Source organism: Bufo gargarizans, unplaced genomic scaffold (assembly GCF_014858855.1).
Source record: "Bufo gargarizans isolate SCDJY-AF-19 unplaced genomic scaffold, ASM1485885v1 fragScaff_scaffold_293_pilon:::fragment_2:::debris, whole genome shotgun sequence".
In the NCBI taxonomy this organism is placed as follows: domain Eukaryota; kingdom Metazoa; phylum Chordata; class Amphibia; order Anura; family Bufonidae; genus Bufo; species Bufo gargarizans.
This window is the reverse complement of record NW_025334084.1, coordinates 344,407-361,347: the sequence shown is the minus strand read 5'-3', so window position 1 is coordinate 361,347 and position 16,941 is coordinate 344,407.

The following is a 16,941-nucleotide window of genomic DNA, read 5'->3' as shown; positions in this document are numbered from 1 at the left end:
AGGAAGCTAAGGCCGAGCTCTTGAAGTGCGAGAAATCCTTGGATGATCCAGAGATCAAGGGTAAAGCCGAAGTGGGGAGAGCCAGTGAAGAGGCAGAAGACCCTGAAACTGAGGCACCATCTGAGAAAACCACTGCTGAAAAAGAAGCGAGCGGGGGCAAGCCAGCTCTGCTGACGGAGCTTCGCAAAGACAAGAAGAAAAGGCCTAAGCGTTTGCAAGAGCCAGCGAAGTCAAACAGAGAGTCTGTCGTTTGCATAAAAATATATTCTGAAGGGAGTTCCAGAAGCCGAGATCGAAATTCTAAGAGTAAAGGAAAACGAAATGCACGATCTGCTGTTAAAATAAAGAGACAAAAAGTGGCGAGTCATAAGAAGCGTGATCGGCTGAAGCAGCTGTGTAAGTCAAAGAGAGAGAAAGATAAAAAAATAAAAAGAGAGGGTCTGCCTGTCACAAGGACATGGGGACATTGTAGACAATGTCTCTTGGGCAAGATGTCAGTGTGGGTAACAAACCAAGCACTGATGGCATGGGTCTGGCAAAATAAAGGGAAGCCTCTGACGCTGACAACATCTTCCAGGGGGAAGGTTGAGCCAGGCGATGGCAAGAAAATGCAGATGCCATTTCACGAGCATCCAGTTGGTACATGTGTTCACCCCCACAGGTTTGAACAGAGGGGGGGGGGGGGGGGGAGATACAGTACAGACCAAAAGTTTGGACACACCTTCTCATTCAAAAAGTTTTCTTTATTTCCATGACTATGAAAATTGTAGATTCACACTGAAGGCATCAAAATTATGAATTAGCACATGTGGAATTATATACATAACAAAAAAGTGTGAAACAACTGAAAATATGTCATATTCTAGGTTCTTCAAAGTAGCCACCTTTTGCTTTGATTACTGCTTTGCACACTCTTGGCATTCTCTTTATGAGCTTCAAGAGGTAGTCACCTGAAATGGTCTTCCAACAGTCTTGAAGGAGTTCCCAGAGATGCTTAGCACTTGTTGGCTGCTCGATTGGGTTCAGGTCCGGTGACTGTGGAGGCCAGGTCATCTGGCGCAGCACCCTATCACTCTCCCTCATGGTCAAATAGCCCTTACACAGCCTGAAGGTGTGTTTGGGGTCATTTTCCTGTTTAAAAATAAATGATGGTCCAACTAAACGCAAACCGGATGGAATAGCATGCCGCTGCAAGATGCTGTGGTAGCCATGCTGGTTCAGTATGCCTTCAATTTTGAATAAATCCCCAACAGTGTCACCAGCAAAGCACCCCCACACCATCACACCTCCTCCTCCATGCTTCAAGGTGGGAACCAGGCATGTAGAGTCCATCCGTTCACCTTTTCTGCGTCGCACAAAGACACGGTGGTTGGAACCAAAGATCTCAAATTTGCACTCATCAGACCAAAGCACAGATTTCCACTGGTCTAATGTCCATTCCTTGTGTTCTTTAGTCCAAACAAGTCTCTTCTGCTTGTTGCCTGTCCTTAGCAGTGGTTTCCTAGCAGATATTCTACCATGAAGGCCTGATTCACACAGTCTCCTCTTAACAGTTGTTCTAGAGATGTGTCTGCTGCTAGAACTCTGTGTGGCATTGACCTGGTCTCTAATCTGAGCTGCTGTTAACCTGCGATTTCTGAGGCTGATGACTCGGATGAACTTATCCTCTGCAGCAGAGGTGACTCTTGGTCTTCCTTTCCTGGGGCTGTCCGCATGTGAGCCAGTTTCTTTGTAGCGCTTGATGGTTTTTGTGACTGCACTTGGGGACACTTTCAAAGTTTTCCCAATTTTTCGGACTGACTGACCTTGATTTCAAGTAATGATGACCACTCGTTTTTCTTTACTTAGCTGCTTTTTTCTTGCCATAATACAAATTCTAACAGTCTATTCAGTAGGACTATCAGCTGTGTATCCACCTGACTTCTCCACAACGCAACTGATGGTCCCAACCCCATTTATAAGGCAAGAAATCCCACTTATTAAACCTGACAGGGCACACCTGTGAAGTGAAAACCATTTCAGGTGACTACCTCTTGAAGCTCATCAAGAGAATGCCAAGAGTGTGCAAAGCAGTAATCAAAGCAAAAGGTGGCTACTTTAAAGAACCTAGAATATGACAAATTTTCAGTTGTTTTACACTTTTTTGTTATGTATATAATTCCACATGTGTTAATTCATAGTTTTGATGCCTTCAGTGTGAATCTACAATTTTCATAGTCATGAAAATAAAGAAAACTCTTTGAATAAGAAGGTGTGTCCTAACTTTTGGTCTGTACTGTATGTGGCAATGTGAACATTGAGGTGTTGTTTCCCCAGGTTCCAGTCCGGGACTTAGGGTATGCTCATGTCCAGGCATCCTATTTAATCCTGCTACTGGATCCTGGGTGTGTCTTACTCTGGAGAGTGTGCAGACAGAGGCCTGGTGAGGCTCTGTCAATGTGGTCTCAGCTAGGCAAGGGCTGAGGGGCCACGAGGCTATGCAATAGCCTGGACTTTGGGGGACTCAGCGACACCCGGGAACAAGCATTGAAAGGTCAGAGTCAGGAGGACTGCTAGACCACAACCCCCTCCAAAGGTACTGCATTTGTTACAGCCTGAGGGCTGGTGGACTGTATGTCTGGGGTAAGCCGCACCTGGTTCCATGTGGGAACGCTATCGTATAGCTGAGTTAGGGATACGATGTTTATTATGTTTAGGTAGAGCCCAGACAGGCAGGCTTTTGTTTTATGCCATGTTGTGTATGAAGAGTGTAAAATAAATTGCACTGTTTGGACCTGAAACCCAGTGGTTATAAAGATCATTGTGAGAATGACCCCCGAATAAGAGGCGATCCCTTACTATATATATATATATTTATGACAAGGTAAAGATGTATGATGTAACCGGCTGATTTGCTACATGCCACACCAGTTAATAAGTAATTATTTGTAAAGGGATGAAATACCTATTTTCATAACTGTATATATACATTACAGAGTGTTGGCGAGAGATATAAAAGTAATGTAGGCATTGTACCTGGGCATTTTATGTCACGGATCTTTCTGATCCACTCCAAATTCCTCCTCTTCAAATCTAATATTTTTTTTTTATATGGCCATACTAGGGTGATTGCCCTTAAACTTCCTCTTTAGCTCGGAACGTATCTCACTCACAATGGCCTGCTTCTTAGCATGGACCCGGGTCCAGTCATAGCCCCGCTCCAATACAATACAAGTATTGTAAATAATGTCCTCAGCAAAACATCAAAATGTATTTTGTCTTCGAAGGAGCAATATCAGATTTAATGTTACCGTTATAAGATGGGATTGTATTGTGCAATCACAAATATTTTATAACACTCTATCTGCATATAAAGCGATTGGTCTGACATGCATGGGAAATGTATTCAAATCCACTGGTGTAATGTGAAATTACTTACAGTGATCTGGAGTTCTTCCTCACTGTCTCGAAAAATTGCTTTCGACCATCTTTTCCAATCGCCTCAAACTTCGGGTAGTTCAAAACAGTTGTTAGGCCACGACCCTTTTTGCGCATGCGTCTTAAGCAAATTTTACATTCCTATTTTAGTAATGAAAAAAAAATTTGTGAATGAAGAAGGCGAATTCGCGAATTCACAAATATATGATGAGTAGTCGGCCAAATATTTGCGATATATCGCAAAAATGAATATTGCCCCGCCGCTCAACACTACTTGCCAGTCTGTGGCCTCCTCATGCTGCTGCTGCTATGTCACGGATGATGTTGCAGATAGCTGGAACTTATTAATAAGCGTCCGACTGTCTTGATCCCAAACTAAGTAGCATATAAGTGAGCCCTATAAAACCCTAAGAGCTCTCCCTGACTGCTATGCCCATGCAAAGGTCTCAATGGTATACGATTGCATGCCCACGTACCTAAGACTGTGTGACACCTGAAAACCCTATAATAGTGAGGGGACACGACCACCGGCTCCCTGCACTTAATACGGACGGAGTCAGGGTCACCTAGAATCAAGCCAGCCATGAAACACATGTCATTGATGTTGTAGGGGAGAACACCAAAGGACAACAAAAAGGAAGGGAAAAGACACAAGGCCTCACCGCTAGGGAAGGAAAAGGGTCACCACCTATAAAACCCTGCTCCTGGCCCTAACTCCTATCCGTATGGTCACCTCTCGATGCTAGAGATGCCTATACACAGGAACCTAGAAAACCCTGGTGGCCCTCAGTTGCCCTAATAGTAATGACCGGGCAGAGACAACCTGCTCCTTCCCTGGTGAAGGAACCAGCGTCTTGCTGAGGCCTAGGAAACAACAAAGGTGGGGGGGAATACAAAACACAACAAGCGGAAAACTTAACTTCTGAGGCTGATGGATGATGGACGAACAGGACTTCACCACGAACCACACTCCAGCTCTTCCAAAAACCAAATGAAGCTATCCAGAGCAAGGAGTGATGGGTAAAGTCAGACTAAATAGGGGGAGGTGAAAGTCACATGATCCACACCTGAACAGGGGGTGTGGACATACCAGCAACACACAAACAAAGTGAAACCAAAAGAGGCTGTCAGATAACTAATGTGCAGATATTCTTTCAGACCTTCTCAAACCTGTCACCGGCGTGACAACACAATACATGAAAAGACTTATCTGAGCAAACAGCAGCAGCAGCCTCCAGCAGTGAACACTTAATCCAGGAAGTAGTATAAACAGCAAAGTGAGGCAGTATGGGAGGAAATATAAAGGAAGACGATTAGTCTAAATAGGTGACACCTGGGAGAAGGAAAGTGAAACCAAAACAAAGAACGTCATGCAAGAGGTAGAGAAGGACGTCTGCCAGACCTTCTCACAGAACTGGCGGTGACATACCACCTCTACACTCTGTAATTGTGCCACTCTGTGGCCTCCTCATGCTGCTGCTGCTACCACCTCCACACTATGTCACCTTGCCAGTCTGTGGACTCCTCATGCTGCTTCTAACTCAACACTATGTCACCTTGCCAGTCTGTGGCCTCCTCATGCTGCTGCTAAATCAACACTATGTCACTGGGTGGCCTCCTCATTTTACTGCTGCTGCCACCTCCGCACTCTGTCATTGTGCCACTCTGTGGCCTCCTCATGCTGCTGCTAGCTCAACACTATGTCATCTTGCCAGTCTATGGCCTCCTCATGCTGCTCCGGCTGCCACCGCCACACTATGTCACCTTGCCACTCTGTGGTGTCCTCGTGCTGCTGCTATATCAACACTATGTCACTGGGCACTCTGTAGTTTCCTCATGCTGCTGCTAACTCAACGCTATGTCACTAGGCCACTCTGTGGCCTCCTCATGCTGGTGCTGCTGCTGCCACCTCCACCCTATGTCAGCTTGCCACTCTGTAGTCTTCTCATGCTGCTGCTAACTCAACACTATGTCACTGGTCCACTCTGTGGCCTCCTCATGCTGCTGCCACCTCCACACTATGTCACCTTGCCCCTCTGTGGCCTCTTCATGCTGCTGCTAAATCAACACTATGTCACTGGGCCTTTCTGTGGTCTCCTCATGCTGCTGCTACCTCAACACTATGTCACTGGGCCACTCTGTGGACTTCTCAAGCTGTTCTCCCACCCTCCCCACTCCATGACAGGGCCACTATTTTGCCTTTTTGGCCTGGTTGACATCATCATATATTTGACCCTTTTTCTGATCTGTCAGAAGGAAGGAAAAATTAGATGCACAACAGATCCTGTCTGTGTAGCAGCTGTAAGGCCTGTATGGTCCCATCAGAATTGGCTTATGATTTAATAGCCAAAAGCAGAAGTGGGTAAAAAACACAGAAGACATGCAAATATTCCATTCACATGTCATCTCTGTTTTGGATCTACTCCTGTTTTTTGGGGGGCTTTAGCAATACTGATGTATTGCTGACCGAGTGAAGGCAGATGCTCAACAGACAGGACCTATTTTTTTGGGGGGTTATTGTTCTGATGGATCAAAGGAAGGGCAAAATAATCAGTGACACATCAACACAAATTTACTGCTGACACCCTCTCCACTCCATCAGGGGGGCTCTACTTGTACAATATAAGCGTTTAATGAAACAGGTTCTGTAGACATCTAATGTGGAATCAGCTGACAACTGTGTAAAAGCAGTGCACTCTTTCATGCTACAGTAGGATCTTGGGACTCTGCACAGTTCTTTATACCTGGCGCTAACATCGACCTCTAAGGCAGGATTCACACTTGAGTTATTTGTTCAGTTTTGGCCTCGTAACTGCCCAAATAAGATGTGCGTGTCATACTGACTCACAGTATTGTTTCACTACCAGAGCAGACTCCTTATGCATATTACTGCAAGGCACAGTGTTCTACACCACTATACAGGCACTCTGCAGCCAGGAAATAGCTGTTTTTTAACACGATTCGCCGTGAATAAATTCGGATCGAATCTTTTAGGAAAATTCGGCGAACCGGCCGAATCAAATTTTCTAAAATTCGCTTATCTCCAGTGTGGAAACATCTAAAAGATGATCAAGAGAAATGGGAGGCTCCCATAGCTACACTTCAAGTGTCATAGTAAAGGATCTGAATCTATGCCATATTTTAGATAATTTTTTTTTTTTATAAATTTGCAAACATTTCTAAACTTATGTTTTCACTTTCTCATTATGGGGCATTGCATGCAGATTGATGGGGTAAATCTTGATTTTATTTTTATTTTAGCACAAGGCCACAACATAACATAATGTGAAAAAGTAAGACTTTCCAAATGCACTGTATGCACAGTAATCACTGCTGAGTAAAGGATGTGGCTGCTTTTCTCCTTCAGCTTTGCAGTTAGATCCCAAAAATTGGTCAAAGATTTGTTTTGTCAATTTGTAGGAACATTTTTCTTGTCTATTTAGACGATATTTTGGTGAACTCTTCCGATCTGGATTGTCATATATGTTATGCGAAGGCTGTTCTACAAATATTACGTGACAATTTATTATCTGTTAAATTAGAAAAATGTTTGGTGATAAAGAGGTACCATTTTTGGGGTATATTATATCCCCGGATTCCTTTCATATGGACCCACTTAAGGTCCAGGTAATTAAAGACTGGGTTCAGCCAATTTCTCTCAAAACCTTGCAGGAAATCCTGGGGCTTTGCCAAATATTATCGAAAATGTATAAACTTTTTTTCTTTTGCCAAACCTCTCACATATCTAACCATGAAAGGTGCAGATGCTAATTGGAAGCCAGAAGCTATGACAGAAACATTTACATTTTTTTTGTCAAAGCTCCCATTCTTACCCATCCAGATCAGAATAGACCTTTCACTGTGGAGGTTGATACTTCTGAGGTTGAAGTGGAAGCAGTTCTGTCTCTAGGCACATCTACCTTCACTTGTATGAAACCACGTGCATATTTCTCTGGAAAATGTACCACTGTTGAAGCTAACTATGACATTGAGTCATATAGTACAATGAGATTAGAGATGATCGAATTTTTCAAAAATTCGATTCGCCGATTGGCAAAATTTATTTGGAAAAATTTGGTTCAATCCAAATATATTCAAGAAAATCGCGTTAAAAACGGTTATTTACTGGAGGCAGAGAGCCTTTATAGTGGTTTAAAACACTGTGCCTTGCAGTAACACGCATAGGGAGTCTGCTTTGGTAGGAAAATAATACTGTGAGTCCGTATGACATGCAGATGACTGCCGTTGCTCTTAGAATCACTGCACACTTAACTTATTTAGGCAGTCACGGGGCCAAAACTGACCAAATAACTCAAGAATGAACTCAGCCTTAGAGGTCGATGTTAGTGCCAAGAAGAAGCACACTCCAATTACACCGTCGTCAGTGGATTCCACATAGATGTCTACAGAAAATGTTCTATTAAATGCTTGTACAAGTAGAGCCCCCCGACAGAGTGGAGTGGGTGTCAGAAGTAAGTTTGTGTTGAAGTCACTGATTATTTTGCCCTTCCTCTGATCAATCAGAACAATAACCCACAAAAAACGGATCCGCCTTTACCCGGTCAGCATTTGGTCAGCAATACATCAGTATTAATAATGCTAATAAAAACAGGAGTGGATCCAAAACTGAGATGACATGTGAATGGAATATTTGCATGTCTTCTGTGTTTTGTACCCACTCTTGCTTTTGGCTACCAAATCACAAGCCATTTCTGATGGGACCATACAGGCCTTACAGCTGCTACACAGACAGGAACCGTTGTGCGTCTCATTTTTCCTTCCTTCTGACAGATCAGACAGGTTAAATAAATGATGATGTCAGTCAAGCCAAAATAAAAAAATTGTGGCCCAGTCGTGAAGTGGGGAGGGTGGGAACAGCATGAGAAGTCCACAGAGTGGCCCTATAACATAGTGGTGAGGTGGTAGCAGCATGAGACGGCCACAAAGTGGCACAATGACAGTGTGGTAGTGGCAGCAGCAGCATCAGAAGGAGGCCACAAAATGGCACAATGCCAGAGTGTGGAGGTGGCAGCAGCAGCATGAGCAGACCACAGAGTGGCTGAATGACAGAGTCTGGAGGTGTCGGCAGCATCAGGAGGCCGCAGAGTGGCAAGGTGACATAGTGTAGAGGTTACAGCAGCATCAGAAGGCCGCAGAGTGGAAAGGTGACATGGGTGTGGAGGTGGCAGCAGCTTGAGGAGGCCACGGAGTGGCAAGGTGACATAGTCTGAAGGTGGAAGCAGCATCAGGAGGCCACAGAGTGGCAAGGTGACATAGTGTGGAGGTTTCAGCAGCATGAGGAGGCCACAAAGTGGCAAGGTGACACAGTGTAGAGGTGGCAACAGCATCAGAAGGCCACAGAGTGGCATTGTGACATGGTATGGAGGTGACAGCAGCATAAGGAGGCCACTGAGGGGCAAGGTGACATAGTGTGGAGGTGGGTGGCACTGACAATACCAGTACCCGCGGAAGATGGTGGGTGAAAGAAGTAGCAGTTGGCATCAGATGTTTGACATCAGGGGGATGGCAGCATCAGAATAGTAGCTGATGCATGTAGCCAGAAGAAAATGGTCTCTTTTGTCAAACTGTAGGTGTGTCACCATGGATGATCTAGTCTGATGCATCAGGAATTTGTGGAAATCCTGGCTGATCCATGCCTGATTAATCTTGACAAAGATCAGTCTCTCCACATTTTGGGTGGACAGTCAAGTTCTTGGTGCCCCGCTGCACTAAACACCCACTCTGATGCCACACTACTGGCCGGGCAGGACAGCTTTTCCAGTGCAAACTCAGCCAGTTGTGGCCAAAAATCCAGTTTGGCTGCCCAGTGGTCCAGCGGACCTTCAATGATGGCTGGCAGGGTGCACTACAAGTATGCCACCATCTGCTGGTTCAGGTGCTGCTCCAGGTCTATATGCTACTGCTCGTGAGTCGTTTCTTCACTAGGCGGGTGAAAAAAGCTGCTCATCAGCGACTGTAGACTCAGTCTGCTGCTGATGGAGCTGGTACTGCTCCTGCCACCCCACTCCTCCCCAGCAGCCATGGCAATGGAATGTGAGCGCAGAGGGCCCCCCGGTCAGACCTGCGAGAGGATGGACGATGGAGCAGATAGGCAGTGGCCAACTGACTACATAGGAGGTATCTATAGTAGTTCAGTTTGTCCTCCCTCTCAGCGTGTGTAATCAAGGCTCCCATTTTGGACTGGTAGCAAGGGTCCAACAATGTGGAAAGCCAGAAGTCATCCCTCTTCCAAATGGTGACAATTCGGCTGTCACTACCCAAGCAAGTAAGCATGCAGCAGGCTATTTGCGCAAGTGACTTGGAGGGACTCCCTGTCTCCATTGCCAATGCATACTGTCACTGTGTTTTTGTGTCCTCTGCCTCATCTTCCTCATCGCCCTGCAGCTCCTCTGGCTGCTCCTGCTCCTCCTCTCCTGTGTAGAAAAATCACCCATTTCACTACACATTGCTTGTGCTCCAATGTTCTCCAATGTTCTCCTCCTCCTCCAGTTCAGCTCCCACATGGCTCATGTGGCCTTCGTGAGATGTAGGCGCCATGTCTTCAGTCCCCTGACCAGCCAGATTTACCAGTGTCTGTTCCAGGACATGAAGCAGTGGAATGACATCGTTCATACCGTAGTCCTGGCGACTGAAAAATAACAAGGCCTCCTAAAAGGGCCTGAGCAAATGTCAGGTGTCACGCATGAGCTGCCACTGGCTGACATTGAAGTTACATAGGGGAGTACTCCTGTCCGCTTGGATTATCAGGAAATCGTTTATGGCCTTTCTCTGTTCGTACAGTCGGTCCAACATATGGAGGGTGGAATTCCAACGGGTGGAAACGTCACATATCAGCCTATGTTTGGGGATGCCATTCTGCAGCTCAAGGAGGTTGTGCTTTGTGATGTACGAGTGGCTGAAGTGCATGCAAAGTTTCCTGGACATTTTTAGGATGTCTTGCAGATAGATTGAAGACTTAAGGAACCGCTTGACAACCAGATTGAACACGTGTGCCATGCAGAGCGCAGCAATCATCATTATATATGCCCAGCATCTGTAACATCACTGGGTACCCAGGCAATTTTCCCCCAAGTGATGATACCTAATACTCCTTCTTTTTAATGCCGGGCATTCAACTGAGGGACCGAGACAAGTGGGGATACAATCAAAAGACGTAGAAAATAACTCAGCAATGCAGATTATTAATATTTCATCAGTGACAATGAACCCGGAGTATGAAACCCTAATATGTAAGGGATTATCCTCTACCCCCACACCAGGTTTCGATTGCTTCTTATGGGTTAAAGATGTAAACCTATTTGCAAGAAAACTAGCATTGCACAAAGAATTTAAGACTAGGGAATACTATTGTGGAGAAATAGAAAAGAGAGAAATAGAAGCCCTGGAGACCCTAGAGGAACTATCTAGAGAGGGGGCAGGGGAAACCCTGAAACCACAAGCACCCTTTAGTAACATACATCCTAAACTTAAGTTTACTCCTCCGTTCTCTGGGTATGCTAATATACAGACGTTTGTGAATTTAGTGACTGAAGACCTTCAAAAAATAAAAAGTAAAAAAAGTGAGGTGGGTGGAAACCTCACCCCTGTAGAGAGGATAGCTATTAGAGAACTTACAGAGAGAGATGATCTAGTGATAAAACCTTCTGCTAAAGGAGGGAACATGGTACTGATGAACAGAGAAGACTATGTAGCGATGGTTATAGGACTTTTAAATGATAAGATCACCTATAAAAAATTTGAGTATAATTTAACAGAAAAATATAATAAGGAATTGAAAAGTATTTTAACAAAGGCGAAAGAAAACTAACAAATTACCAAAGAGTAATTAAAAGTCCTCTATAAACCACATCCAACCACCGCGACATTCTATGCCCTACCAAAGGTTCACAAAAAACGGGAGCCTATGCCAGGAAGGCCGATAGTCTCAGGAAATAATAACCTTTGTGAAGGCATCAGTGCCTACGTAGATGCTATCATTAGACCATTTGTACAAACGCTTCCCTCCTTTTTAAAGGATACTGGTGACACGGTCATCAGACTAAAGCACATACATGTCAATGATAATACTCTTATAGCCAGCCTAGACGTTGAGGCTTTATACACCAGCATACTACACGAGTTGGGTATTAAAGCGGTAGAATTCAAACTTTTACACGAAGGGCACTCAATTTCGCCAACATAACAATTTTGTTATTACACTTCTACGTTTTTTACTCACTCATAATTTCTTCACATTTGATGGACAATATTATTTGCAGACGAATGGCACCACTATGGGTACGGTTTGTGCACCAAGTTTCGCTAATTTATTTCTAGGGTGGTGGGAGGATAAATATGTTTTCACAGAGCACAATATTCATTATATGGATCACATTTTATTTTGGGGAAGACTGATTTTTTTCAATTCGCCAGACACCTCAACGGAAATGACATAGGCTTATCATTTACTGCAGACATTCAGAAAGAGAACTTGAACTTTCTTGATTTAAAAATCAACCTTAGATCTGATGGCAGTGTCACAACTGAGGCATATAGGAAGCCCACTGCAACTAATAGCTTCCTCCATTGGGAGAGTTTCCACCCACAGTCCCTTAAAAAAGGTATTCTGGTAGGTCAATACCTTAGAGCTAAACAAAATAGCACGAACAAATTAGCATTTGAAGAAGAAAGCAGTCTCCTCTATCAGAGATTTTTAGCCAGAGGCTATCCAAAAGAGGTACCGTACTTCATAGAGCCTACAATAGGGCAAAAAATACAAAGACAGCTTATTTCAGAAGAAAGAACTAAAAAAATGAAAAAACAATACACTGTATAGGCATGATTTACAACATCAAAGAGTGTATAGAATTTTGAGACGACACTGGCACATATTGAGGGCAGATAAAGATTTTAGAGAGGTGGTTCCTATGAATCTCTCAATTGCGTATAGAAGAGGGAAAAATTTAAACGAGTCAATGGTACATACAGGTAGTCATTTTCAGAGACAAAAATGTACAAAAACTTGTCTGACAATAAAAGGGTCCTACCCAAGCGGAGGATGCATTTTCTGTAGATACATGTCCCCCAAAAAGGAATTTATAAACTCAATTGATGGGAAGACATATACCATAAAGGATTATATCAACTGTAGGACAGCAGGAGTGGTGTATGTGATTCAGTGTGAGTGTCCGAAATTATACATTGGTAAAACAACCCAGGAGTTGAGGAGAAGAATATCTAAACATTTCAGCAATCTGAATACAAATGAAGCAACACCTTTGTCAAAACACATAAAAAGTACCATAAAGGGAGTCCCTCAGGTTTAAAAATATGGGAGATACAACAGGTAAAGGCAGGCCCCAGACAAGGAGACATCGATAAGCGAGTACAACAAGAGGAGACTAAGTGGATCTACCGCCTGAAATCTCTTGCACCAGTAGGAATAAATTAGGGCTTCACATTTTCCTCTTTAATATAATATTAATAACCAAATAAACAGCATCCCCCTATTTTCTATATATCAAGCACAAAGTATTACACTTGGTAAATCATATTATCATATTAATGAAAAATGCAAATATAAGTACTGTAGACAGATAAGGGACCATTCTAATACTGATAAGAATAAATAGGAGAAAAAATAAATATACAAAAGAAAGATTGAGACTGTTTCATGTAAAGATGATGATACTCCCAATGAGGAATGAAAAATGATATGTCACCTTCCCTCGAATTTCTCCGGCTCCTGAAAATAATCATAATTAGATCATGTTAAAAAATAAAAGATTATAAAAAAATATATAAAAATGGGAAAATAAATCCATAAGATTACCTATTTATTATCCATTAGTGTAATAAACTTTTAATCAATGTATATAAAATGTTTAATATTAAGGCTACTTTCACACTAGCGTTCGGGGCTCCGCTTGTGTCCAGACTTACAATGCAAGTCAATGGGGACGGATCCGTTTGAAGTTAACACAATATGGTGCAATTTCAAACAGATCCGTCCCCCATTGACTTTCAATGTAAAGTCATGAGTCCCTATTAATATACCATCAGATCGGAGTTTTCTCCGATCCGATGGTATATTTTAACTTGAAGCGTCCCCATCACCATGGGAACGCCTCTATGTTAGAATATACCATCAGTTTTGAGTTACATCGTAAAACTCAGATCCGACAGTATATTCTAACACAGAGGCGTTCCCATGGTGATGGGTAGTGTTGATCACGAATATTCGAATTTCGAATTTTTATCGCGAATATAGGTACTTCGAAAATTCGCGAATATTTCGAATATAGTTATATATATTCGTAATTTCGAATATTCTATTTTTTTTTTCCTATTTTTTTTTTTTTTTTAAATCAGTACACATGATCCCTTCCTGCTTCTAGCTTGTGGGCCAATAAGAAGGCTGCAATATACTTGACTTTAGGAGTAGTGATGAGTGGCAGGGGTCATATTCGAAAATGCACGATTTTTTTTTCTTGAAAAAATCGGCAAGGTAATGATTGTGTAATATGCGAATTTTCGTAATTCAAATTTTCGGATTCGAATTTTTATTGCGAATTTTTCAACTTTTAGACAAAGAAGATTATAGCACTATATTAGCTAAATTGCTCTATATTAGTTTTTTTCGAATATTCGCTATATTGCTATATATTCTTGTTTTAGAATATTACAAATATTCGAAAAAACGAAGTTATAGCAATATAGTGAATATTCGAAAAAAAACGAATATAGAGCAATTTAGCTAATATAGTGCTATAATCTTCTTTGTCTAATAGTTGTAATTTTTTTCTCATCTGAAGTTCAGATTGGAAAAAAAGTTACAACTATAAAAAAAAGATTATAGCACTATATTAGCTAAATTGCTCTATATTCGTTTTTTTTCGAATATTCGCTATATTGCTATATATTACGAATATTCGAAAAAACTGTTATAGCAATATAGCGAATATTCGAAAAATCGAATATAGAGCAATTTAGCTAATATAGTGCTATAATCTTCTTTGTCTAATAGTTGTAAGTTAAAAAATTCGCAATAAAAATTCGAATCCGAAAATTCGAATTACGAAAATTCGCATATTACACAATCATTACTTTGCCGATTTTTTTCAAGAAAAAAAATCGCGAATTTTCGGATTTTCGAATATTCGACGAATATTCTAAAAAAATATTCGCGAAATATCGCGAATTTGAATATGACCCCTGCCGCTCATCACTAGTGATGGGGACGCTTCATGTTAGAATATACTGAGAACTGTGTACATGACTGCCCCCTCCTGCCTGGCAAATGCTGCCAGGCAGCAGGGGGCAGACCCCCCTCCTCCTGTAATTAACTTATTGGTGGCCAGTGCGGCCCCCCCTCCCTCCCCAGTATTAATTGTAGCCAGTGCGGCCCCCCTCCCTCTATATTCATCGGTGGCCAGTGCGGATTCCCAGTATTAAATATGACCAGTGCGGCCTCCCCCTCCCTCCCTCCCCAGTATTAAATATGACCAGTGTGGCCTCCCCCTCCCTCCCTCCCTCCCTCCCCAGTATTAAATATGACCAGTGCGGCCTCCCCCTCCCTCCCTCCCCAGTATTAAATATGACCAGTGCAGCCTCCCCCTCCCTCTATATTTATTGGTGGCCAGTGCAGATTCCAAGTATTATGACCAGTGCAGCCTCCCCTCTCCCCCCCCCTAATTAAAATCACCCCCTTCCCCCCCCATCATTGGTGGCAGCGGAGAGTACCGATCGGAGTCCCAGTTTAAATCGCTGGGGCTCCGATTGGTTACCATGGCAACCAAGACGCTATTGCAGTCTTGGCTGCCATGGTTACTTAGCAATAAATACAAGCATTATACTTACCTGAAGAGCTGCGATGTCTGACCAGCCAGGCGCTCCTCCTACTGGTAAGTGACAGGTCTGTGCTATAGGCAATGCGCCGCACAGACCTTTCACTTACCAGTAGGAGGAGCTCCCGGCCGGACACAGACATCGCAGCTCTTCAGGTAAGTATAATGCTTGTATTTATTGCCAAGTAACCATGGCAGCCAAGACTGCAATAGCGTCTTGGCTGCCATGGTAACCGATCGGAGCCCCAGCGATTTAAACTGGGACTCCGATCGGTACTCTCCGCTGCCACCAATGATGAGGGAGGGGGGGTGATTTTAATTAGGGGGGGGGAGAGGGGAGGCCGCACTGGTCACAATAGCCACACTGGTCACAATACTTGGAATCAGCACTGGCCGGCCACCAATGAATATAGAGGGAGGGGGAGGCCGCACTGGTCATATTTAATACTGGGGAGGGAGGGAGGGGGAGGCCGCACTGGTCATATTTAATACTGGGAATCCGCACTGGCCACTGATGAATATAGAGGGAGGGGGGCCGCACTGGTTACAATTAATACTGGGGAGGGAGGGGGGGCCGCACTGGCCACCAATAAGTTAAATACAGGAGGGGGGGGGTCTGCCCCCTGCTGCCTGGCAGCATCTGCCAGGCAGCAGGGGGCAGTCATGTACACAGTTCTCAGTATATTCTAACTTGAAGCGTCCCCATCACCATGGGAACGCTTCTGTGTTTAGAATATACTGTCGGATCTGAGTTTTACGAAGTGAAAAATCAGATCTGAAATAAACAGTTATGCAAACGGATGCAAGCATTTCCATTATAGGAGCGGATCCGTCTGTGCAGACACCAGACGGATCCGCTCCTAACGCAAGTGTGAAAGTAGCCTAACGTGTGCAAATATATATATATATATATATATAATAGCCCTAGTCATAGATTGGGATCTGTGCCTATGAATAGTTACAGTTTGGTGATTTTTTCCTAACAAAATAGTGGTCACTTTTTAGAACCTAATAGAACCTATTGTAAGTAAATATATCTTCAGTAATGTGGTTCTTCATTATAATGGAAGACAAGAGAATATAAGAAGATGAATCTGCTAGAAAAGCATAGTGAAGAAAACTGAAGTAAGGCCTCTTTCACACAAGCGTGTTCGTATAAGGTACGGATGCATTGCGGCAAACCCGCGCGAGTAGGTACCCAATTGCAGTCAGTTTTGACTGCGATTGCGTTCTGTTGTTCAGTTTTTATCGCGCGGGTGCAATGTGTTTTGCACACGCGTGATAAAAAAGTGAATGTGGCACCCTGACCCGAACTTCTTCACAGAAGTTCAGGTTTGGGTTCAAGGTTGTGTAGATTGTATTATTTCCCCTTATAACATGGCTATAAGGGAAAATAATAGCATTCTGAATACAGAATGCATAGTACAATAGGGCTGGAGGGGTTAAAAAAAACGAAAACATTTTTAACTCACCTTAATCCACTTGTTCGCGCAGCCGCCATCTCTTCTGTCTTCATCTGTGAGGAATAGGACCTTTGATGACGTCACTGCGTTCATCACATGGTCCATCACATGATCCATCACCATGGTGGTATGCGGTATGCTGGAGGAGCACTGCAAATTGTTACTGCAGTGGAGGCTCAGGACACAGTGGAGGATGAGGAGTCAGAGGTGGACAT